Below are 27,944 nucleotides of genomic sequence, written 5' to 3'. Positions count from 1 at the left end.
CGTTCTTTCTGGGAATTAAGGGTGCTCCTGTCATTTAAACGTCAAAGAAAGAAATATTAGTTGCAAGTATACAATATGTACGAAAATTACAAGTAAAAGGGGTTTTGAATTGTTTTTATTTCTAATCTAATTAAATTAATTACATTGATCGATCAAACCATGAATCATGGAGATAAGATCGATGGACGGCAAACATGTATGATGTAGTCAACAACCATTAACACGAAAACAGAATATCAAATAACAAATCACGAATCAAACATGCACTTGGAAGAAATCAATCAAGAACAGAGATATGTGCGTACAAAGTTCTTTTTACTTTCCTTAGTCAAATTAACTAGATGAACGCACCATAGTTAACCCTATTAAACATGCAATGCTAGTGAGTGATCATTCCATTAACAAAATAAATTCTACGCAATAAGCACTTAAAAAGTTTGATTGATTTAAGCAAAACACACAAGTTAGAATGCTAATCAAGCATGCAATTGTCTTTGTTAATTTACCTAAGGGATTATAGGTTTTCCACATAAACAATTAAGACCTAGCTAGAATGCTAGCAATCTTAATTTGGATTCAATCATGCAATTCGAGACCTAAGTTAGCCATCAAAGAAAACGAAAACATGAAAGGTGGGATTGAAGAACAAAATCAACAAACATCCAAGAACATACTTTGAAATCGCCATTTTTTATCTAAAAATCCTAAAACATTTTCATGCTTCAAAGTTAACGAAAACTAAACATCAATACACACTCTTCATTCTAACAAAGATTCGAAACATCCATTCAAAACAAAAACATAGAACGCTATAGAATATGGTTTTAAATTTAGAAGAACATAAAACCGAAAACAAATGAATAGAGGTCATGGTTACGCTTTTATAGATGCTTCAAGAACGCAAGAAGGTCTTCAAAAGGTGGTGGGGAATGATGAGGCTCATGGTAAGGGATGAATGGAGAAGATGGAGCTTGCTTCACGGCTTCAAGTCTTGAACAATGGAGAGGGGCCAAGACTTTGAGAATAAAGAGGAGGAATTTTGAAAGTGATTTTGGGTTTTGATGATGATTTTCGCATCCCCTACTCCCCTCCTTATATAGTGCACGGCTAGGGCTAGTGTTTGGGATTTTCTCTGATTCTTATGCATCATTTGACCAATAAAATATTGCATGAGAAGTAAAAATCCATTCTTCCTCTTGATTGCCGAAATATTGCATGAACCTAGACCTTATTTCGGCCAACTTGAATGTAGAATGTAATTAGGAAACCTAAGTTGATAATTATTCTCTTTTATTTTCTTTTCTTGATTGCACACGAAGTACATTTTCTCCAAAACTCTCCCAAATTGACTCATTGCCGAAATCTTCTTGAATATTCTTTATTTTCACGGCAAAAAGGTATTATTTTTGGAATCAAACTCCTTTAGACGTCAAGGACATTCTAGAAGGTCACATGGAAGTCACATGCTTCAATTTTTAGGTCAGGTTTCTTCAATAATTAGACAATTTCGAAACCCATCTATGTATATGACGCCATTTTTGATTCTATATAACATTCTTATACCATCTTGAGTCATCTTGAAGCCACAACATCTCCTAGCCTTCCCAGGTATCCTAGTATCATCAAGACTCCTAATGCAAACAGGTTTTCTAGTCCAATTAGGACTCTTCATTTCTAAGATGTTCTGGAACCTTCATGAGCTCTCCTAGTGCAATAGGGACTCCTGGTCATGTTTCCTTTTCCTGGTAGGAATGAGTTTCCTTATCTAACTAGGATTCTATCATTTCTCATTTCTGCATTCATTTCCACGAGCTCACTCCTAGTTGACTTAGGATTCCTACTTCAACTGGGATTCCTTCTCTTAGTCGGACTGGGAAAACTTCATTTCTCCATTTCTTTTTCATTTCTGTGCCTGATTTCTTCCTTGCCTTCATTTCTTTCATTTTCAGCTCTTGGTAGCTCAATTCCTGCGTATGGAGCTCAAATGTACCTAATTACAACAAACTAAGTTAGCAATGACAGTGTTAAGGAAATAACTAAGTAAAATGTAGAGAGAATGACATTAAAAACATCGCTTATATTGCTTCTATCATGTTTGCCATCATTGGGATGCCAGGGAAAATCTTTACCAAAAGAAATCCCTACAGTGATGCATGTTGCAGTTTTTTTGAGGAAGAAGTGTAAATTCCTAAACTTCCCAAAACACAAGACCTCCAGTTACAAGCCGCATAAAAGTGATGCTTGTCGCGGTCTTTCCGAGGAAGAAGTGTCTACGAACTCTGCCCTAGACTAGCAGACAGAAAAGATGGCCAATAGCGCCACTGGCGACTCCACCTCTTCTGGTGGGTTTGTCCCCATCCCCATTCCAGAGGGCGCAAGCTTGGAAGACACTCTGGCTATCCTAAAGATCAATAACAATAGGCAGTGGGAAGCATACAAGAAATCGTTGACAAAAATGGAGCAGAACACTCGAGAACTTACCCAGTGGATGGAGCAGAATGCTCGGGAAACTAAGGAGTGGATGGAGCAGAACGCTCGAGAAGCTAGAGAGCAATTTCAACAAATCCAGGGTTTCTTCACGAGCAGTCACAAAGAAGCTGCAGCAGAATTTGTGAACTTGCACAAGGAAGGTTCCCGCTTGGTTACTCAAGTCAGTTCGCAGTAAGGCAAATTGAAAAGTCAAGAAGCTGCACACAGAGATTGTTTCTGAGATCAAATTGCCTATAGGTAGTGATCAATCTAAGGGCCTCATTGGTGAATCACAGCCTTATATAGAGGCTGCTTATGGAGAAGATAATCAACAAGATTGCTCTCTTGACAATAAAATTGTCTCTGAATAAATATTTGATTTCTCCACTGATCTAGCCATATACGTGGATATATACTAGTCAGATACATGGGGGGGGGGGGGGGGGGGGGAGATAATGCCCATGTTCATACCTCTGATCATCCTAAGCGGCCCCATGACTCGACAAAACTATACGGAGGCCAAGTGATGATTGATGACCAAATTGTTCTCTACAGGAAGGAAAAGCCCCTAAAGGAATTTAGCCAAGAAAGATGTGATCTTGCTACTGGGCGCCACCATGGTCAAAATATTGATCAAAGCATGGTCAAAGTAATCCACTCGATTATCAATCACGATGGCATCTGGCTGCTGGATGTCACCATGATCATGCATATGGTCAAGAGCATGGTCTACTTAATTATCAATTAAGCCATGATCAACTGAATTACCAATTAGGCTGTTATCTTGGTACTGGACATTTTCAAGAAGATGATCATCAGCATGGCCAACTTAATTATGAATTAAGTTGTGGTCTTGATAAGCCAAGCTGTGGCTTTATTAATCAATTCAACTTGAGGATCTTCATCTATTCTTCAAGGCCAGGCGGTGGCTTTGATATGCTTGGAGAACACATCTATGACCCATCTAGCTTGCAAGAATGGCCTGAACAATTATCATTTTAGTTGCCAATTTGTCCTTCACGGCTATAAACTGGAGTACCATCAATGCAAGTTAATTCTTGCTTACAATTATCCAGCTAGCTCCATATTTCTTGCAAAAGAAGTTTATCTATGATGGTACTGAACAATCCATAGAGGCGTCTCAATATGATGCCTGGAAAGAGTATATAGGCAATCCAAATTTTCGAACATTCTCATTATTTGATATGCCTATTTGTGAAGACAGATTTGGTGACCCCAAGTTCAATCTTGACATGGAGCCAACTTTCGATGATTATGATGATGATTATGATTTGATTATGGGTTCCAATAATCATATGTCTCGGATGCGAGAGTTTAAACTCTTTGAAGCTCTTAATATGGAGAATTTAGACCAACAAGTGGTCATCTATAATAGCCAATCTGTGGCTAATTCTAGAGAGACCATGTTCTATGACATGGTAGTTGGCGACAAAGCCAATGTATGCTCATCTTCATCTCCAAAGTTACAAGTGAAGGTCATACTTAACCAAGCAACAAAGATACTTGGGGGGCAAGGTGACGTGTCCTACAAGCAAAGTTTTCAATGTCTTGGTACAAAGTATCTTTATTCTTTGCCTAGGAGTTCAAGAAAGAAGGTGTTCCCTGCTGAAAATTTCAAAGCATCAAAACTTGGAGTGAAGCATAAATGGCCTCCTCTGTGGCCTTCTGCAGGCTAGCTAAACTTGCTTTGGTATGCATAATCTTTCTTCGCTTCCAGTAAATTGCAGTTTTTTGGTTTATAGTTTTCTTTGGTAATCTTTCTTCGCTTCTAGATTGTATCATTTTTTGTTTTTAGTTTTCTTTCAAATATAAAAAAAAAAAAATTATAAAAAGAGTTCTAAGTTTGTGCATCGCTGAGATTCAAAAGTATAGGGTTCTTGCCTAGCAGTGGTTTGAACTTTCTAATATACTTGGAGGCCGTTGGTTTTGGCCTGAGTCCATATATGAGAGGCATTCAACATGCCTAAGACTATGGTATCAACAAAGTAAAATAGAAGAAACCCAAATGACACGTTTGCCAGTAATTCTGGCGGAATGGAGGGCTGCGAACGAGTTCTTAGAGCTAAATATGGCCTCGCAAATAAGCATACCGAAGTCTGGTGATTAATATATGTGTGCTCACTGTTCACACACACATAGGCTTTAGGGCCACCCAATCAGAAGAAAGAAAATTTTTCCTCTTTTTTGAAACTGCCCCTGCTCCCTAAATGTACAATACCCAAAAGACCCCCCTGCTGGGCAGTGATTGGTCTACCGCACCACGTGGCGGTGCGGGTGCCCCACGCAAGTCTTGATTTGGGCCATAATTTATTCACTGATATCACTTTGCTTTGGTATGTATCATTCCAAGAGGCCATGAATAAGCCTACTTGTTCGCGCTTGGAAGGTATATGATACTATATATATACCTGGCGAAGCCACTACCAAGGAAGGAGAAGGCTACTCGTTCTTAATCCAAAGCAGCCTCCTTCGCATGGGGGCACGCTAAAGTTTTGATCTCCTACACCCTTCCCAAGTTTCGTCAACCCCTAGCTCAACTTGCTTTGTATCGGACATCAAAACTGGGGGGCACATATGGGACATGTATTTCAAATTTTTTGTGCATGATTTTAATGCCAAACTTCACAGATCAAGACTTGAAGTGTCTTAATATCACCTGGGCCAATACTTTTGGCCTTAAAAAAAATTTCTGAGTTAAAACTTTTGAGAAAATCTAAATGCCAATTACAGTGGCATTTGAAGAAGAACTTTTGAACGATGGTGGACATCTCTGATTGTTGACTCTAGTTACATGAAGTCTGTGAATTGGATACAAAACAAGGATGTGAATGCCATTGAGAAGTGTGAGCTCGTTAAGTAAAGCTACTAGGAAAATTTCAGAATTTCTCCTCACAGTAGTCTTTGGCACATAATACTTTACCTCGTGGTCATGGCTGAAGCACTATTGGAAGATAATCTAGCTAAGCCAGCAAGTGGCTCTAGTATATGCCAATTACAGTGGCTATAGGTGTAGGGGAGAAAAGCATACTTGATTCAAGTTCCAGGTTCATCATTTCTTCTTTGTCAAAGGATCTGCATGTGAAGTGGTGAAGAGGTGATTTTTGACTTTATGTGCTCAATATGTGGCACACCTGGTGGTTATATGTCGGCTAGCCAAGTTAGTGGCAAAAAGCTTTAATCCTACCCATCATGGTCTTTGTTATTAAACAAAGATATTGCAGGAGCAAAGAGAAATATAGGCTTCATGAAGATTTATTACTGCCAGCTCGTGGCATAAAGGATACTGCTGTGAATGCTCAATCAATCAATATATATGGATATGGTATGTCAAATGCATGAATTGGCGTTTTCTATGAAACAAAAACCAGTCTTGTGATCATGATTCTGGATTACCAATTGTTGAAGAAAAAGCTAGCAGTATCTTTTCTTGGCCAAATCATGTGGCCACAAACTTATGGACACTCGCAGCATGCTTTGTGCGGTGGTATTAAATGCATAGCTACAACATGTTATCGTCCACTAAGAACAAAAGAGGCTTATTAAAACTATATTTGTGGTTACTTGGCCTGATTATTGAGGATGTACGGATGCACGACTACGGTCTCATGCTTAAAATTGTTCAAAATATTTTAAGAGCACTTGAAACCAGTCACTGTAATTCTTGGGGGGTAACTCGTTCAGAAGGCAGTATGTAGAGGCTCTATTGTTGGACACTGAAGACTATTGCTGCAAAGGAAATGAATGCTTGGTTATGTCCTCATGTGACCACTAAGTGCTCTCTTATTATCATAATACACTGAAGCGAAGCATTGACAAAATCTTGGTGATAAGAGCGCTAGCATCTTATGTACATGTGAGGCCTCACGACTCATAGTGAATGTGCACAAGCAATAAGATTGAATCACAGGCCTAAATGACAAGTATAGAGGCTTATGAGTATTTGCTTAGTTCATAATGGGATAACTTAGAAGAGTACAAAGGTGCAGAACTTGAATAAGAATCTCCTCTCAAGGTTAATGGTACTGCTGAGAAATGGACTACCTTCTAGATTTTTGCGATCGTTCATGGAAGTTAGCAGCAAGATTTTGGAAAGGAAAATTAGTTTACAAGTGGTTGCTAATGATATATCGAAGGCAGGGAGTGGAGGAAAGACTGCAGCTTTCTAAAGGCTTCTGGCCTGGATACATGAAAGGTTTCGCTCAACAAAGTAATGGTCAACTTGTGAGGAGTCCATGGGGTTCATTGCTACAAAATAGTGTTACCTGGATCGCGGGTCGCTAAGGTACGGAACGTGGTACGGGTACGTGGTACACTAGTATTCATGGTTCGTGGTACGCTATATATATACATATATTGTTTAAAAATAAATAATTTTATCAATAAATTTATAACAAATTACATATAAATTACTGACAAAAGATGACTTAACAGATACATTCTTTAAAGATTGAATTAAACATATAAGGACTAAATCTTACAAATAAGAACAATATGTTTTCCACTTGCCACATGTCATGAGTTAATTTACTCTTTTACCCTTAACTATTTATTTTGACTTTATGTTACTTCTCAAAGAAAAAAAAAATATCTTTATGGTTACACGCTCAGAGCTCTTCGTCAAACTTCTTTCTCTTCTTCTTCATTACTGAACGTGTCCTTGGTTCAGTAGCAGCTTCATTTGTAGTCGCATTAGCAGTAGCAGGAGCTGGAGCAGTAACAGTAGTAGCAGCAGGAGCAGTATCAGTGGAAGTAGCAGTAGCAGGAGTAGTAGCAATAGGAGGAGTATGAGCAGGTGCAGTAGCAATAATTAGACCTGTCAATCCAATAGCAGTAGCAGGAGCAAAAGCAGTAGCAATTAGATCTGTCAATCCAGTGGCAGTAGCAGTAGCAGTAGCAAGAGTAGGAGCAGTAGCAATTAGATCTGTAAATCCATGAATGAAATTGAAAACATAAAAGATCGCATTATTCCCACAACAAGATTACCAAACCAGTATCAATTAGTCAAACCAGTAGCAATTAGTAATAGTAATCAACATGCCAAAACAAAAGTGTTTTGTATAACAACAACCTCATTGAGGACTTTCATCAAACACCTGATGTGCATGAGTTCCTAACCCACCAAAACTACCATAACCAAGAAATTGCTAAACAGCAAAAGTGGAACTGTTTGAGGAGAAGGTGCAGAGATCTAGGTCGAGAGAAGAGCAAGCTATGCACGAGAATGAGAGTCTACACAGAAGGATGGAGGAAGAGCACCTCCATGAGACAGCTGGAGACTCAACTCTTTTGGTTGTATGCAACAAATCAAGCCATTTCGATTGTGCTGAGGTGGGAGTTATGGATGCGGTGACGTCATCCAAGAGCTAAAACTTCAGCCAGTTCCGGTAGGTTCGAATTCAGCGCCGGTAGGTTTGGTAAGAGGATTTCGCCATTGATGATGAGGCAAGGTTTTTGCTGGCTCCAAATTGTAAGCTAGAGATTTTTTAGAAGAGAAATAAAAGAAACGATTAGACTACAATTGGTGTGATGAAAGAGAAATAAAAGAAATGATTTTTGATATGGCACAGCAGTAATTTTAACAAAAAATTGTATTAATTTGTAATTACGCATGAAATCTCAGAGGTTAGGTCTACTTCATTCTTCTTGGGCCCAGGCTTTGTGTCCTTATTTGTATAAATCTAATACAAGATGAGTTTTCTGTTTTTTTTTTTTTTTTAAATTTGGTCTGTTACTTGTATGTAATTTTCTAATTTTATGCATTATCTAATATAAATAACCCTATCTGATAATAATTATGAATAACTCGTAATTAAAAACGATAGTGTTAAAGGAAAAACACATTATGTGCCTTCGTCAAAGTGACTGACGGAGAGGGAATCAAGGAATTAGTGATTACCATCAATCAGCAAGGATTACAGATCAATCAGCATTTAATGTCATCATTGTAATTGATATTTCCGTTGTAATTCTCTCCCTATATAAAGGGACTATGAAATGAAATGAGTAGACCAATTCCAATTCTCAATTTACTTTTACACGTTATCAGCACGCTCAGAGCCTATAGCCAAGAAAAAAACCCTAATTTTCTAGTTTATTTCTTCTTCCCGTCGAAAAAAAAAGAAACCAAAATGCGGACCTATCCATCCAGAATGCGGACCATTCAAGTACTTTATGGTTCTGGTGGATGCTTCGACACGCTGGTCACATGTCGTTTTATTGTCCACAAGAAATGCTGCATTTGCAAAACTCCTAGCACAGATTATACGCTTAAGGGCTCACCACCCTGATCACCCTATCAAGTCTATAAAGCTTGATAACGCTGGAGAGTTTACATCAAAAGTATTTGATGATTATTACATGTCTATTGGGATCGATGTAGAGCATCCTGTACTCCATGTACATACACAAAATGGTCTCGCAGAAGCCACCATCAAAAGGCTACAGATGGTGGCTAGGGCATTGGTTATGCGCACCAACCTGCCTATATCTGCATGGGGTTATGCAATATTGCACGCAGCTTTACTTATTCGTTTCAGACCCACTGCCAGCCAACCATTTTCTGCGTACCAGTTGGTAACTGGATATGAGCCTGACATTTCAAATTTACGCATATTTGGTTGCGCAGTATATGTGCCTATTGCGCCCCCACGGCGCACCAAAATGGGTCCTCAGAGATGATTAAGTATTTATGTTGGATACGAATCCCCAACAATTATCCGCTACTTGGAACCCTTGACAGGTGATCTATTTACCGCTAGATTTGCGGATTGTCACTTTGATGAGACAGTCTTCCCGTCGTTAGGGGGAGATAGGAAAATGGATTTTCCAAGGGAACGACAGGAATTGTCGTGGTTTGTCCCCACTCTGTCTCATTTTGATCCCCGCACTTCATAATGTGAAAGTGAAGTGAAAAGAATAATCGATCTTCAGAACTTAGCAGATTCGATGCCTGATGCGTTTACTGATATCGCAAAAGTGACGACATCACATATACCAGCTGCAAATGTGACTGCAAGGTTAGAAGTCCCCAACAAGGGGCACGGTGCCGCAGACAGAGGCACTGCAACCACACTTAGTGGAGGTGTGGTTGAGGCCTTGGCTCCCCAAAGGAAGAGGGGGAGGCCACTTGGTTCGATTGACACTCACCCAAGGAAGAAGAGGGCGAGTAAGGCACAAACCGATCCATTAATCATCAATGTAGAGGATCCCTCTCGTGAGATTGTCTCTGATTATAGTTATGTCCATGAATCAATACTGGAGGACGCTCCGATGTTTGAAATGATTCCAGAGAACAAAGAAATCTCAATGGATTATGAGAGTGCGTATGAGTTGATAGAAAGATCTTCCATACACATTGATGATGTATTTGCATACACTGTTGCTCAAGAAATCATAGAGCACGATGATATCGAACTACGCTCTGTTGCAGAATGTCAACAAAGAGCAGATTGGCCTAAATGGAAAGAAGCAATCCAGGCAGAACTAGATTCTCTGGCAAAGAGACAGGTATTTGGTCCGGTAGTGCTAACCCCACCAAGTGTAAAGCCTGTAGAACATAAATGGGTCTTTGTCAGAAAATTTAATGAGAAGAATGAAGTCCTGAGGTACAAGGCTCGCCTTGTGGCGCAAGGTTTCTCACAACGCCCTGGAATTGACTACGAGGAGACATACTCTCCTGTAATGGACGTTATAACGTTCCGCTACTTAGTGAGCTTGGTAGTTTCCGAAGGACTGGAAATGCAGCTCATGGATGTGGTTACTGCATATCTCTATGGGGATCTTGATTCAGAGATATATGAAAGTGCTCGATGGCCTTACATTACCCAAGTCAAGTGACTCTAAACAATGGAGTACGTTTGTAATTAGGTTGAAACGCTCACTTTACGGATTGAAACAATCCGGGCGGATGTGGTATACTTGTCTAAGTGACTACTTGATTGGGAAGGGATATAAGAACGATGAATTGTGCCCCTGCGTATTTATAAAGAAAAACAAGTTCCGGATTTGCAATTGTAGCTGTATATGTCGATGATATGAACATAATAGGTACTCTTGATGAAATAAGAGAAACCGCGAGCTACTTGAAATCCAAATTTGAGATGAAGGATCTTGGGAAAACTCGATTCTGTCTAGGCCTTGAACTAGAACACCGAGTTTGTGGAATACTAATCCACCAGTCTGCGTATGTCCAAAAGATGCTCAGGCGATTTAACATGGACAAAGCGCATCCTGCTAGCACTCCCATGATCGGTCGAAGTTTGGATGCAAAGAAAGATCCATTTTGTCCAAAGGAAGATGACGAAAAGGTGTTGGGAGCTGAAATTCCCTATCTAAGTGCAATAGGCGCATTATTGTACTTAGCCCAATGTACTCGACCAGACATTGCATTCTCAGTGAACTTGTTAGATAGATTTAGCTCAACGCCAACGCAACGTCACTGGAATGGTATCAAGAACATTTTCCGATACCTAAAATGAACCATTGACTTGGGACTGTTCTTTCCCTACAGAGAGACAAGAGGGACCGCAGATGGATCTGCAATCCCTAAAGGAAATGTTGATGGCGAAAGCGCCACTCACTACACCGAAACGCCAAATGACATTTTGGTTGGTTCTGCTGATGCTGGGTACCTCTCTGACCCACATAAAGGTCGTTCCCAAACTGATTATGTATTTACCATTAGGAACACGACGATATCTTGGAGATCAACCAAGCAAACCCTTGTGGCTACCTCCTCGAACCACTCAGAGATCATTGCTCTACATGAGGCGGTTCGTGAGTGTATATGGTTAAGAGATATCATTACACATATTCGAGGGACTAGTGGTTTGAGTTGTACCACTGAAGAGCCTACTTGCATTTATGAAGATAATGCAGTTTTCATCGAATAGATGAAGCTAGGATATATCAAGGGTGATAATACAAAACACATATCGCCAAAGTTTTTCTACAATCAACAACAACAGGCCCTCCTCAAGATTCAAGTGAATCAAGTAAGGTTTGAGGAGAATGTGGCAGATTTGTTCACCAAATCATTGCCTAAGGCCATATTTGAGAAACATGTGAAAAGCATAGGAATGCGAAGACTTTCCAAGCTCCCTTGATTAATGTAAGGATCAGGGGGTGGTGCAGACGTCAGGGGGAGTCTAACACACACATGTCATCCTCAAATGTAAAAGGTGTGTTGTGCTCTTTTCCTTCGACCAAGGTGTATTTTTTTGTCCCACAGGGTTTTTATTGTTACTTGGCAAGGTTTTTAGTGAGGCAACAACTCATGCACCATTTCGTCTTTGACTTGGCACAAAGGGGAGTGTTAAAGGAAAAACACATTATGTGTCTTCGTCAAAGTGACTGACGGAGAGAGAATCAAGGAATTAGTGATTACCATCAATCAGCAAGGATTGCGGATCAATCAGCATTTAATGTGATCATTGTAATTGATATTTCCGTTGTAATTCTCTCCCTATATAAAGGGACTATGAAATGAAATGAGTAGACCAATTCTAATTCTCAATTTACTTTTACAGATAGATTTAAAAAAGCCAATTTTTTGACAACAAAAATAAGGACTTAAATAATATCTTCCCACAATACCAAGTCTTCTGTTCATATATAATCACTAAGAATCTGTCAAAGATTCTTTCTTTCACACGACCCAACCTTTCCTCCATGATTTTGAGACACTGAGCCCTAAGCTGCCATTAACGAAGTATAGAAAGAGAATAAGCCACCATGAGAGCAGTGCAGGGAGAGACTAATTAAGGGCGATGAGAGAAGTACAGAGAGAGACTAAGGATGATAAGAGAAGTATAGAGAGACATTAATATATTGGGAATGCTTCTACCAACAATTTGGATCGCGAACTTATTGCGTTCTGGGTCGTGTAATCCTGATCGCGGTTCGGAAGCAAAGTGAGCTAACCTGGTAACTCTGCTACAGAAGAAGGATGAAAGCCCAATGAGGCTAAAAGCTATCAGTAGCTATCAAAGCCAAAGGTGGTTTTGGAAACTCACTATGATCAAGCTACTTCAGCTATTCAAGGCCAAAGCATGTGGCCTTTTTATCGTGTTGAAACATATTGGGGCTGGACATGCCTTGTAGCAAGCCTTCTATACGTAACAGCAATGTTCACAATATCATTACAAGCTGATGATCATTCATTAATGGTGATTCAAGTCCCAGGTATTTATTTTTATATGATCATCAGTTATTCAGTGTGCTGCTATTAGAATTGTCTAGCAACATCTTTATTCGTCATGGTGACTTGATGGCATTCAAGCTTCATTGTCTATTTAGAGGCCTATATGGGATCGGTCAAGTGATTTCAAGCATGTACTTATCAATTAAGCCAATGCAAGTGGTTTTAAAGAGACGCTATTGCAAGAACAGTGCTGACTTAAGACCTCTTCAGTCAAGATTGGGACCTATGACTTCGAGGTTGGAGGGGGCTGAAAAATACTTGGGTGAAACGTTTTTCTGGAAAACGGGGATTGATAGGCACGTTTCAATCCTTACTGGGCAGAAACCAAAAATTCAAACAGAACACAAGATTTTTGGTTACGCAGTGAAAACCTCAAATATGAGATTAAAAACACTGTGGGGCTCTTACTCTTGAGAACCCAAAATAAAGACAATTTATTTATGATGAAGGATATGTTCTTTACAAACTCAAGTAGCACTAGCTCAGCTACAATTACTAGAAATTACTAATGAGAAGTTTGTCTTCAATCTTGAACTCCTTCTTCACTTGAACGATCTCCAACTATTGCTTTTCTTGCTTCACAACCTCTCTACTGATCTCAAAAGAATCAATGCACATGAGCAAATGACCAAGAACACTTAAACATGGAACAAGTGTCTTGGACTTCTATGAAACTTGATCTTAAGCAAGCAAGATTCTCCAATAATTCTTGCGTCTCTCTCTACTCCAAAAGAACGCACACTTTGATAATATATTGAGGAGATCATAGATACTCAATCATGACTCAACCCTAATACAACTCTTAATAGGAAAGAACTTTCAATAAGAGATATCCAATAAATCCTAAAACAATCAGGACTTTAATACCACGATTTTAACAGTTGGAAATATCTTTGAAACTCAAAAACTTAAAGCCCAAAAGACACTTCCCCAAAATCGACCTTCCTAAATCATAGGACTGACTCGGATGACTTCTTTAGAGCATTGTATAGGGATGCCAACACACACACAAGAAACTTGTACCTACAATCTCCCCCTTTGGCATTCCTATACAAAACTACCATATTTGAGACAGCACTCCCTCTCAACAAGTACTTGAGGAATCCTACTTGGGAAGAAGCCTTCAATTCCTGAAACACTTATCACACACCTTATGAAAAATAGATGATATAATCAAGACATAAAATTGCAATTCAATAAGCCATTTTAACACATGTCAAACGTCAACTACTAGCTTAACACATAAAGAAGTCTAGCCAAAAATAATCGTTAACAGAAAACACAATGAAACACAATAATATTCTTCTCCCCCTTTTTGGATAGGTATGCCAAAGATCAAGAGTGATCTGCCACTTTGCTCAAGATTGTACCTTAACTTGCCCATTCCACATCAGAGAGAGAGCACATCAATGTGACTAAGAACTGAAACTCCCCCTTAATTTAACATGTTATAATGAATGCACTAATGAAATGCAATCACACAATGATTTGGTTTGTATCCAAATGATAAGAACAGATTGAATTTGCATAGCTTTTCCAACAAGAGCAAGACCACACATCCAGAAACAAGAGTGCAACAAGATAAATTCACACGAGTGAATCGTTTCCGACAACCATAAGGTAAGATAGAAGATCATCAAGTATTCTTTACCTTTTGTTGTGTAGAGTGAACATATCTCAAGATGGGGTGTGTAATATTTGTAAAAACCTTTAAAGCAGAACTCACATACGAAAGAATTTGATACACATAATATTTATTCCCCTTATAACACCGTGTGGGCATGACTTCGAATTTTTCTTTTTGCCTTTCACACAAAGTAACATTTTTGCACAAGAAGACTACGACCCATGTAACGAGTATTATGCCAGCCGCTCCCAAGTCAGATGACTTTAGGGTACTAGATGTAACAAGGACATCCCAAAGAGCACATCTACTTGAGTCAATAGTTTCACAATCCACTTGGGTTACCAAACCATTCCCGTTTCTTCCCAATCCTCATATCGTTCGTTACGACCGAGGCCTGTTTACTTTGGAAATAGTCTGGCCATGCTCCACAAAACATTGTACCTTTTTTTATATTATTATTATCAAGGAGCAGCAATAACATTGAACAACTTCGTACATGAGTATTGAGAACAGATCAACCACAAATATTACTTACCGCCACGTAGAGTATGTGTGCATGTGATGATCCAAAGTGATACAGAATATGTTGTTCATGCTCAAGATTACAGAGTGATGCAAGAGCAAATTCAAAACGTGCTAAGCACCCCATTGCACAACGATTTAAGGAAAGGAGGACAGCCCTTGTCAATCTAAGTTCAAATTAATCTGTCAGACACTTGGGGATACAAACCACAATTTTAATCCTGAATTTCCAGAAACTGATCCTAACAATGCAGAAACATAAATAATAAGGCAGCTATACTACCATGAAGACATACAACATGAATGCATGCAGAGGGATAAGGAAATTAAGGAAGAGTCTCAGAACTTAGAACACCGATGGCACTTCTAAGTGATGCTAAACGTGTATTATCCAAGGGATTTGTAAACGAATCATCTAAATGATGTTCAGTAGGAACAACAGCACGCTCAAGCATATTATCAAGATTATCCATATGAGCAGAGAAACAAAGCCTAGTTAGAGACCAAGTAATCTTGGAGCAAATTTGGATATTCCTTGATTTATTATTAATTATCAAATATTTGTTCATTAAAGAGTTGGTCTGCTTGTAAAGATTGGAAGATTGGAGGGGGGGGGGGGGGGGGCGGGCTTTGACGTGCAGCCAAAGTCGTGGTTATTAACAATATCATCATATATTGGAGTTGATCAATTAAGCACAGATTCAATCATCCTTCATTATCCTTCAGTACCAATATATGTGCAAGCAATCAAGGTTTCCAATGCAATTAAGGATTCATGGACCTGGAACAGTTTAATCAGGAATATACATCCTTGATTGCATTAAACAAGGATATATATTATTGATTACAGTGCGACAACTAAAGAAGGCCAATATCCGTGGATTATTATGCTTGAAGATATATATGAATATGATATATAATTATATATGCATATATCCAACAGTTGGTCATTGAGGCAATTACTTTGCCTAGAGGAAGATTACGTCCAAGACTCCAAGACACAATTAACCTTGCCTATGAAATGCTACATCACAGAGGCAAGACGATAGTTATCAAAACTAATAAGTGTTTCGATTTGATTCAAGACCAATAACTGTGGCTTAAAATATAGTATATCCTTTGAGGATATTTCACTCATATTAGGAAGGTGAATATGCAGCGAGTCGCCTATATATAGAGGTTAAGAAGGAACGAACAACGCACAACTCTTCAATCAACTAATCTCACAGATTATCCAAAGTCTCTCGGGAGCAACCTACCCTCAACGTCAGTTGAACTAGCGAAGCCACGGTCACGCCCTAGCAACCCAGCAAAGCTAAAATCACGCTTTAGCAAACCTTGTGCTTTCTCCTACTCGCCGGTGATTGCTCTGCTTAGCCTACAACGCTAACCAATAGATCACACCAAAAGTCCTTATCCGTAAGGCATAGAAAAGAATCTTGTGACGAGGTTGGTGCTCTCCTTGTCCACAGCGTTTGAGAAGAAGTCAGGTCAATGGACGCCTCGACGACTACACCCTCGGTGTTGGCAAGCTCGAGCATCAGCAAAAGAAACTGTTTGCTAGCCCAGACTAGGCCGAAGCCGAACCTTTGGCTCAGAGAAGGAAACCTTAGGAGAAGCCCGCGAAAGGGTTTGGGGCAGGAATCGGGGATGCGGAGTTGAGAGGAGAAGTGGCTGCAATCATGTGGTTTTCAACTTTTCAAGAGAGGAGAAGTGGCTGCTATCAATGTTCAAATAGCAGAGATGGTTTGCCTTGGAAGAGAAGTTCAAACATATCGTGAAGCGAAGGTGGAGTGGACAGAGACATCTGACTGCGATGCCGTTTTGGAGAGCACCATACTGATCGGTTTCTTTGATCGATCTACAGACATGATAAATTGACCACAAAAATAAATGAATGTGGATGTGAGTTTTGAGGAAGGCCGAGACACCAATTATAGCGATCTTTTAATAAACAAAAATGTGAATATGATTCTGGGGCCGGGCTATTATTTGGAGTTGTCATAATGGACGGTGATGCTTTCCTACATTGTAGGTTATTGAGTAATAATAATGATGGAAGTCTAGAAAAACAAGAACAAGAATAAGAAGAAAGCGAAGAAGGATTTTAATATCCACTATGTGCCATTCAATCGCTCTCTCATGGTTTTGGAATTTAGTACATGAGTTCAGTGCTTTTTTCACAGTGAATGTGTTGTAGGCTTGTAGCTTTAGATGAATATGATACATAACGGTGATGCTACTATGTCCAAATTTTATTGGTTTTATTACCTCACAGTAAACTTTTATTGACGTCTCTATGCTACTATGAATATGATACATAACGGTGATGCTACATAACGGTAAACTTTTATTGACGTCTCTCAATAAAAAGTTTATTACTCTCCAATAAAACTCAATAAATTTTTATTGCCTTCCAATAAAAAATTGGGTGAGGCTATTGCCACCCTACCATTTTCTTAGTTCACCCTACAAACACATGAATTATTGAAAGACTATATTACCCAAATGTAAAATGACTAATAAGTACACTAATTTTTAAAAATCCAAATATGTAAGAAAAAATAAATACATAAGTAATTAATTAAATATAAAAACTACTTAATTTCTTATTGGATAACATTAATTTTTATCTTCTCCACCCAAATTTGAATTTATTACTTTTTTTTTTGTCTTTTTATTGCCTCCTCATAGTTAATTCGTTATTCAATTCACAAAACCATTAGTGTTAACTTCATCAAAATCTTTGCAATACCTTTTGTGAACACCGCAAATAAAAAATTTAAAACACCGAAAAAATCAATCTCTTCTTTATTGCTCATAGATGTAAATTTACTAATATTTTTACATGGATTGAAATAGAGAACATTGAAATTGAAAGGAAAAAATTAAGAAAAATGGAAGTAAATCAGATTATGATTTTATTAGAAAACTTTAATATATTTTTTATTGGTATAAATTAAATTAGAGATTTTCGTTAAAAATATTTATTTTTTAATTGGATATGTTATATAAGGATATTCTTGGAAAGAGAAATGGGTTAGATAAGTAAATTTAATAATTGAAATTAAATGTAGGGTGTAATGAGCAAGTAGGGTGAACAAAGAAAATGGTAGGGTGGCAATAGCCGCACCCTAAAAAATTTATAGCCCTCCAATAAGACTCAATAAACTTTTATTGCCCCAATAAAAAATTTATTGCCTCCAAATAAAACTCAATGAAATTTATTGCCCCCAATAAAAACTTTTATTACCCTTAATAAAACCGAATAAACTTTTATTGCCTCCTAATAAAGGTTTTGAATTGATGTAATCTCTATACCTTCTTCCTGAATCAAAGTTTTATCTGTCTAATTTTAGGGAGATTAGTCCACCTTCCTCTCAACAAATTTTTATTGACCCTCAATAAAATCCAATAAAAGTTTATTGGGTTTTATTCGGGGGCAATAAAAGTCTCCGATGACCTCTGTGGTGACCTATGAGATCTCCCAAGACCTCTTTGGGGATCTCCGGTGAGGTTTCCGGCCACTTCCCGCGACCAATGCCTGGATTTCGATGACAGGAGTTCGGTGACCGGAGTCCGGCGATCGACGATGATTTCGGCAACGTCTGATGACTTCTCTCTTCCATTGTCTCTCTATGTGACAAAGGGACAGAGGGCAAAATGGTCAAAAAAAGAAAGAAGACAAAAAAAAAAAATTGGGTATTAGGAGACAAAATGAGTAATTTGTTTGAGTAAGGGGATAATCTTATAAGTTGTTGGAGCAAGGGGGATTAATGTAGCAGAAATTTGTGTAATGATTTCCCCCTTTAGAAATACATCTGCATCAGTTCACTCTGTTTTAGCTAGTTTTGAATTTATATTATTTGTTAAATAAATAAATAAATATTTAAATTCATTTATAAATTACACAAAATAACTTAAAAATAATATTTTAAGTTTACAAAAATAATAGAGAGCCTCAACTCGCTCTTTATATTTAGGAGTCTAGTGCAACTGTTAAAACTGATAAAAAGTTAAACTTGCTCTTTAAAATAGATAAGAAGACAAGATAGAGAGTCGGCTAAAAATGCTCCACTGTTAACAAAATAAATCTTATATATAAAGAAACATATTAATTGAGCCTTAGAGAGAAACCAAAAGTACTTTCAAATGCTAGCTTTACTACTGATAAATTATATTTGTAAAAGAAACGTGCTATACTATAGATCATTGCTCATAATTAGCAAAGATGAGAGATGAAAAATGCCACATGCTTGCCAACATATATGTTGTAAATGTACATCGTTTTAAAGCTGAAATTGCAATAAAACACACAGATCTTGAGTAATTGTTGTTGCATCATAAGACTCACTTTGTAGAGTTTTAAAGAAAAAAATAGAGTGTGCTGATAACATGTTATAAATTAATGGCTTACATTGTAGAGAGTAAAAATGTAGAGAGAAGTATGAGAGAAATTAGAGAACTTTATTTTTCAATCTCAGTACTTTACTTTATATAGAGGTAGGATTTACATGATAAGTATATAAAATTATAAACTATTGAGATATTATATGTAAATTTCTAATTAAGTAATTAATGACGGGGACGGCGGCATAAAAGTTAATATTTACAGTAATATGAACAATCATGTTGGGTATCGAGCACTTTGGGTAGAAATAAAGTACTTAACCAGCCTAGGCATGATTACGACATACAAATTAAACACGTCTTAGACGACCAGTCTGACTACAACCTAGGCAGGTTTACAAAAACGTAAATTAATATTGTTTGGTCGGTTTTATTTTCGATTAGCTTTTTAATAGCCCAACTAAAATTGTGAGCTTCCACCATCCATTCAAGAAACGTAACACAAAACCTAGCCGTCTGCTAGGGTTTTTCTTCTAGGGCTTCTCTACACCTTTCAATCTTCTGAGAATACTGAAGATATGGTGGCTAGATTGTCGACGGCCTTTGCATTGACTGAAGATGTGGTGGTGGACTTTGAGGAGGTGGGTACGTCGGTGATGGCCAGTTCCTTCTTCTATTTGGTGAGACGGCTGGTGACCTTCCAGCAAACCTAATAATGATAAGGGTTTATCAGGAACGACGGCAGCAGTATGGGGACTGAGAGACCGCCTCTCGATCTCAGCCCATGGTAAGCAGTGGTTCGTATTACAGTGGTCCATGGTAAGAAAAGGGATTAATGCAATCGAATCCTTCATGGCGGTCCATGGTATTATAACGGAATGATGTTACTTTTGGTACGATGGTTTGGGTGAGGTTGAGGAGGTCCCACCGCTTCATTGCTGGGACTTCCATGGGTAAGTAAGTTGCTCGATAACAAGAGAGCATAAATTTGCTGAAGAGAATTGGTGGTGGAGGGGGTGGATTTGCAACACAACAAGGTGAAGGGTTTGCTGCAAGGCTTGGGCTCCAGCAGTGATCATTCTTGATCAAGAAGAAGGCGTAGGCGAGGAGTAAACTGCTAGTGATGGACTGGGGAAATTGGCTGGTAGGAAAGTGATGCAATTGTCAAGCAAGGTGGTGTAAGGTGATACGGTGGTGGGGTTAGACCATGCGGTCTCTATTAGTGGAGCCTATGGCAGAGATATGATGGAGTCGAATCTGGTGATGCTTTTGCAACAGCCGCAGTGTGGTTGGCAAAGGCCATCCCAGGTTGGGCTTCCGAAGCTCCTCTAGTGATTCATGTATTGGAGTGAGGCGTGCGTTGTGCTACAGCTAGAATAGCAACGATAGCATCATCATCGCTTCACTTGAACTGTAATTTCTGGAAGGCACCATCCATCCAAAACCAATTTTTTCTCCACATGCATCTCTGTATCTTGATAATCGTGTTCTTTGTTATGGCTCTCCCTGCCTTTTACTGGGACAAGTTTAGCTTTGGTTGCCCGAAGGGGTTTTCTTTGTAATTTTCATTTTCTCCTCCAAAAAAAAAAAAAAAAAAAAAAAAAAACTCTGTATCTTGATAATCGTGTTCTTTGTAACCAATCATAAAAAAATTCACCTGAGGTAGAATCATATATGTTTACCAATAATAAAATGCTGCATTTTTTTTTTTTTGAGAAGATCGGTTTACGCAAAATATGAACATTGTGATCCTTTGGTTTTAATCTTATTTTACCCAAAAAAGCTCCATAACCCAACTAGCAGCTATCAAGTTTATGAGCATGTAAATTTTGAAATTCAACCCTAGAAATTATAGATGTGCGATTCAGTTGGTTTCTTACATGGCCACGGCCATTATGAACCCCATGATAATTTCCCTGTACAATTTTCTTTGATATTTAAAATATATTCTTTCATTTCAAAAAAAAAAAATGTTATAGATTAACTTTTGCATATAGAGCCTACTTGTAACAATAACTAGTCACCAACCTGAGGTCATGAAAGATCGAAATATCATAAAGTAAAGCTGCTTTGCAAGTGAGTTGTGGCCTCTGAAATAGCTAATCGATATTGTGGAGGTCAGATGTTCAAATCTCATTAACATCATGAGATGAGTAGAGTGAAGATAAAATATTCCATTTCTCCTTAAAAAAAAAAAAGTAAAAAAGTGAAGCTGGTTACACACACACATATATCAAACAGAACTAACACACACACACACAAGATCGAAATATCATAAAGTAAAGCTGCTTTGCAAGTGAGTTGTGGCCTCTGAAATAGCTGATCGATATTGTGGAGGTCGGATGTTCAAATCTCAGTAACATCATGAGATGAGTAGAGTGAAGATAAAATATTCCATTTCTCCTTTTAAAAAAAAAAAAAGGTAAAAAAGTGAAGCTGGTTACACACACACATATATATATATCAAACAGAACTAACACACACACATATATATATCAAACAAAACTAATCACGGCTATCGTATGGTGATGATCCGGAACTTGTGGCAAGGAAGACATGGCGAGAAATACAAGCATAGCCATGATCAAGACAGGAACAAATAGAAGGATCAAAGGAGGCGGCGGCAGTGGTGGCAAAAGCAGCGGTAGCACAACAAGAAACACTGTCAAAAGTAATAAAACCATGACAGATATGATTCTAAAGCTGCACCTCAACATTCACATCAATCCACTTGTAAGATCTCTTTTGCAATTCACTGCAATTGCAAGATCTCTTTTGCGCAACCCTTGAATTCATTCCATATACATATAGATATATCTGTACCGTGTAGCTGATCAAGTGACTTGTGAGTCAAGAAGAGAAAGTGTTATTTACACATGAACAGAATATATATTAGGAATAAGATGAACGATAAGAAGAGGAAATGAGGAAGTGAAAAGGAAATGGGATCGAAATCAAGGAAAATGATATATATAGAAGTTTGGTGGAGACTGCTGATAAGAGGACGTTTGCTTTTCTCTCCATGTCCCGGTTCACCCAACCAAAACGTAATTTACTGCTAAATCAATAAATAATTAATGACTATTTATCGGGTACATTGTGCGTGGTCATGTTATTTGCAAAGAACATCTTTTGTTTTTCTTTTTAATATTATCTGTCCTTTTCTTTTCCTTTGAAATAGTTCTTCCAAGTTGTTTTGTTTCCCACATACATAGGGTCCACCAAAGTTAATAAGAATAATATAAATGGTGAAGATATTGTGTTTATCAATCAGTTCTGTTCCACATTTTGTGTAATTTACTATATACTATTTGCGGGTTAAATGTTCATCGATTTAGTAACAGTGCCGGCTCGAGCCAAGCCGGAACTGTGAAATGACGGTTTTGCGCTTCCTATCAGCCCTAGGTTTTGCCTTCTTCAGCCTGCGTCCGATCTTCTTTCGTTTCTCTCGCGCTCCTCTCTCTGAAATCTGAACTCTCTCAAATATCGATCAAATCTCTTGATCGAGATTGATCCAGACGCACCGCTTTCATCTTTCAGTTGCGACTGAGCTGGCAACCTTTTGATCAAATCAGAGGATCCGATTGAGCAATCAGATATTTTTGAGACTTTGAGCTTCAGGTAAGTTTTTTATTTGGTTGATTTGTTTTGAATTTCGGTGCATGCAATTTTGGGTGGTTCATATGAATGTGGATATGTACGTTTATCTAGCTGTGTTTGGTTTGGAATTTGAATTTGGTTTTGTGGGTGATTTAGCATTTTTTTTTATCTGGGTTTTGTATGAGTTTGCATTTGAGCTGTGTTTTGTGGAATTAGATATGGGAAGTAGTCAATTAATTGCTCTGCGATTGCTTTTGTTGGGGATGAAGACCTTGCTGAGATTGCATTTTTGATTTGGTCTCAGCGTTAGCATCTACAACTGGAGCCCAAGATGGTATCTTTGATATAACAAATTTAAAATATGGTGGAAATCCCTACACTTAGTTCAGCGAGGTACGTATATATGTTTGTAGTTATTCTGCGGATTAAAAAGTAGATGCATGCCCAACTGAATCACTGATTTACTTTGTCTTTAGGCTTCCAATAAAGCTTTTGCTGATGCATGTGCGGCAACGGCCGTTAGCCAAGTTGTTGTTCAGCCAGGAAGTTCCAATTAAAAGAAGCAAAGTTCAAAGCTCCGTCTAGCTGAGCTTCTATATATATATAAAAGAAAGAGCGGGGAGGATTTACAACAGTTTATCAGGTAAAGCACAAGTATTTCATGATTTAGAATTTTGGAGATGATATGTTGTACGTGGTCAGAAAGAAAAATTGAATTAACTACGTGTTTTCCTTATGAGTTCATCAAAATTTTAACTATCAAAAGACTGTACAGTAGGAATCCACGTCCAGTTTGATCATCAAATTTGGGGTACTAACCAACATGATTGAGCCACCAATAAAACCTGATTGCTAAAACTGCAGATGCAAGACCAATTGCATTAGTACATCAAATAGATGATCTTGAACATATGCTCGAACAATGTCATTTTTGATTCTGCAACAGTATGCCATTGAATGAACTTGATTATTGTCACAGAGTCCATGATGCCTGTCATCCATTTTTCATTCTCTAGGTCCTTATCAAGTTGAGTCTGCATAAAATAAATAATGGTTTAGAAGATGATAAGGAAAACAAAATACTCTCATGTTACTTGCTGGTCATTGAATTTTTGAGATTACTGTTAACATTCTCTATGGTGTAGTTTATAACTTGGCTAAAATAAGTGTACCATCTAAATTTCATTCCATTAAGTCTCGAGCTATTTTTCTGAGTTTAAAGTTTCAAAAGAGCATAGAATAATGAATATGATGTGGTTGCAAGCTTATGGGAACTTAACAATGGAAGTGAATAAGAGTAGAAGCAATGCTCGAAAGTCAAGTCAAGGCCAGGTAATTGAAATACAAAAATTTACCATTTTTGGGTGTACTTCTAAAGTTTCAAAAGGCCAGGTAATTGCTAGAAAGTTATATAGAAATGCCGGTATATATATACCTCTTTTAGGAACAACCTGATGGAGAGCTTAGGATTTGCCGCTTCATAATGAACAGAAGTTTACTATGAATTTACAATTACAATTTATCTGTAAACTACAATAAAATAAGAGAAAAATGCACCATCAGTGCCTCAACTCTTGTGCACCGGCCAATTTTATACCCACACTCTCAATGGTATCAATGTGATACCTGAACCCATATTTTGCTATCAATGGGGTACTTCCGTCAGATTTCGCTGACGGCTCCGTCAGATGTCTGACGTGGCAAGCACGTGGGCCCCAAAATTTTTTGTTTTAATTTCAGAAAGTCAAACCTTCCTTACCAAATTACAGCAAAATCCACTTCAATTAATTGCTTGTTGTATATATTGGTGTTGATGACTGGTAAATTCATGGCTCAATTTGTACAACCCAGAGGGCTGTATGAAGGAAAGGAAGACCACAAGGAAGAAAGAAAACAAAATTTGTGAAGGAAACACGAGAGCAAGAGCCGGAAAAAAAAAAAAAAAAAAAAAAACTACGATCGACGCATAATCGCTGATGGCTTTAGACCAACAAATTGGAAGCAATCAGATTTTGATGAAGCAAATCCTAATGGCTTTGGAAGAACAAATCGGAAGCCATAGTCGCAGATTTTGATAAAGCCATAATCACTGATGGCTTTAGAAGAACAAATTGGAAGAGACCACATGTAATGAGCAGAAATCGAACCAAACTTCCCATTCTCCTCCGTCGTCGTTTTCCAGAACCGCCACGACTCCTACCTCTCCCACCTCCACGACCTCGTTTGGGACGTCACTCCCTCCCCCAATTCCCTCCATTACCACAAGTCCTGGGCTTGGGACACTTTTTCCTCCTCTGTCTCCCCCGCGCCTTCCAGAAGCTCGGCCGATTCGATGCCGCTGATTTACTCAATAGATCTTGGGTCATCGTCGCCGGCGACTCGCAGGCCAGGTTCAATCCAAAGTTCCCATCTGCTCCCCGCTCAATCCAAAGTTCCCATCTGCTCTCTACTCCTCTCTCAGCTGATCTGAAGGACATTCCCTTCCTCCGCTCAACCTTCACTTCTTCCTTCTTCAGTCCGGGGAGGTCCTCCTTGAAGGTGTGGGCCTCAGGGGTCTCCTTCCAGTAGATTCAGGTCTGGGCGAAGGCGGAGGTGTCGCCGGCAGTGGAGGAGGAGTTGACGAGAAAGCCTATGCCTTGGAAGGGGTCCTAGATGTCGAGGGAAAATGGGTCTAAGACGTTGCTGCATCGGCCGATGCCAAAGAGACTGAGAGCTATTGCTGATGCGTTTGCTAAGGTTTTTGATTTGCTGGTGTAGATAGGTATTGGAAGACTTGGTTGCTTTGGATGCTTCTGAGAATGGAGGGAAAAGTGAAGGTTTTGATCGATTAGGGATGCATTTTGGGCAAAAAGACGTGTTTGCCCTTTTTTTTAGGCCCACGTGCTTGGCACGTGACTTTTTTAACGTCGCCGTCGGAAAAATTTAACGGAAGTATCCTGTTGATAGCAAAATATGGGTTCAGGTATCACATTGATACCATTGAGAGTGTAGGTATCAAACTGGCCGGTGCACAAGAGTTGAGGCACTGATGGTGCATTTTTCTCATAAAATAACTTCTGTATTCCAAACAGAATGAACCTCTCTGGTAATTTTAATTATATATATTAAGGATAACAACGTTACAATGTCTCTTCACAGCGCGGCATAGAGGCTGCAATTAGTGCTTATACACAGACATTCTGTATGTAATTAAAAACCATATAACAGTGACCAGCTAGTACACAAGTCGCCTATTGATTTTAGAATACATATATATACTATCTTTCAGCCATTGATCATTACTCGATCATTACATTAATAACGAATGGTAAAAAAGAAGCCACCGGCTCCTCCGCTGTTAGGGTTTGTAGGATTTGGGCTATTCTCCTCCATTCTTCTCTTACAATATGTTTACGAAACTTGAATCAAGTTGAGAAGGGGTTTGAGAGAGAAGGAATAGGAGAAGATGGAAAAGGGATGAACACTAGTTATTCCTATCAAGAAGGTTACTAGTATTCGAATTGGAGTAGAAATCAATAGGTACTTTTATATTATTGAAGATATATATAAGCATATTTTTTTGGTTAAAAAAAAAAAAATGACATTGTTACAAACTTACAAAATAATATAAAGGTGTTTTTGGATTATTGTAAAAAAATGAGAGTGAGTATGAAAAGTTGATTCCCTCAGGACTAGAAGTCACTACCTACTCCCTCACTACCTACTTAAATACATGATTAAAGAGAAAGGAGAATGGTCAATGAGGTGTTTCCCTGTCTTGTATAATCTCTTGCACTCTCTTTGGCTCGATTTGCAGAGCCAATGTGGATACGAACATTGACTTAGGTAAGATATCGAAAGGATGACATGTATTAAGGCGATTTTGATAGGGGTTAGGCTCTCTGATTTGGCTTTGCCCCCCTCTATTCACCCTGTACCAGTTGCACAAATATGGCCCAAAGCTTATTCGAGAAAGGAAGTTCCGATAACAAATTAAACTCTCCAATGCTTCATCATGTTCTTTAATGGGCATTCACCGTAGTAACTTAGCTTGAAATCGATAATCGGCGTCCTATATTTTTGTTATCTTCCGCACCACATCCACTCCTATAAGCCTCAGAACTGTTAGTGTGGCTTGGGATGGTGTCACAACTCTAGAATGACGAGACTAGAAGTTGAGTATAATTTCGAAAATTTCTTTAAGTTAGCACTGTTAAGGGTAGTATAGTAAAAATCATTAGTTATATTTTCTTCTAGTATATGAAGAGTATACTGCAAAAATGAGTGTAATAAGAAAATCCAATCACAATAGTTCATCGTGACCATGAATTTTAGCGACGATCGCGAGCTTGCTCGGGTCTAAGACGTCTTGAGGCCTAAAATCCACCTTTTTCTAATGTTGTTCCTTGTTAACTTTTGGTATTGTCTGAGGAAGATGCATTGGCTCGACAAAGGATTTTTTTTGGTTATCAACAACAGGTGTAATTCGGAGGAAGAATAAAGATTCGTAATGATTGCTTAGGGCATGTTTGGGTTTACTCACTGGTCTGGACCATAGAAAAGTACCTTTTTACCAAACTCAAGATTTTGACTCCAATAAATCACACATTATCGGGAGTTTGGTTTGCTCCATAGTCATCATTGACAAATAGATGCACACCTCTTTCTCTCTCTCTTTTTTATTTAAAGAAAAAAAAAATTATATGAATTCTTGACCTATCTTAATTTAGACTGAATTCTCAAACCTCCATCATCACTTACCCTAATCCAAAAGACTGGGTATACAAAATTAAATTTGCCCAATGGTTCTAGTTCATCTTCATCCTCTTTCTTCAAATTTGTCCAATGGTACTAGATCTAGAATTAACTAGAAGGGGCAAATGGAGTTGGCGAGTGAAGAGAAAGTGATCGGAGTTAGCAAGGGGAGAAAGGGTGATCGGAGTTGCAGCAAATAAAGGGCTTTTTTATTTTTTATTATATATATATATATATATATATATATATATATATATATATATATATATAGAATTTTAGTTTTTTTTTTTTTTGGTTTAATAATTGTTGGATATGAAATTGAATTAACATCCCTTTTTTTGCAAGCCACACCTCCTCACCCTAAGCCCTCCTCCTCACCCTTCTCCTTCTTCTTACCTTTAGCACGCACGTCTATTGTAA

General features: G+C 38.3%; 1 long non-coding RNA gene across 1 annotated transcript; it reads left to right on the top strand.

The window, feature by feature from the left end:
- The first annotated feature begins 22,513 nt into the window (after positions 1 to 22,513).
- LOC133713801 (uncharacterized) lies at positions 22,514 to 23,717 on the top strand. The gene is made up of 3 exons (XR_009848249.1): positions 22,514 to 22,811; positions 23,095 to 23,183; positions 23,267 to 23,717. It is a non-coding gene; the product is annotated as an uncharacterized LOC133713801 (long non-coding RNA).
- Positions 23,718 to 27,944: the final 4,227 nt, after the last annotated feature.

Source organism: Rosa rugosa, chromosome 6, assembly GCF_958449725.1.
Source record: "Rosa rugosa chromosome 6, drRosRugo1.1, whole genome shotgun sequence".
NCBI classification, from domain to species: domain Eukaryota; kingdom Viridiplantae; phylum Streptophyta; class Magnoliopsida; order Rosales; family Rosaceae; genus Rosa; species Rosa rugosa.
This window is presented reverse-complemented; position numbering and strand designations above follow the sequence as displayed.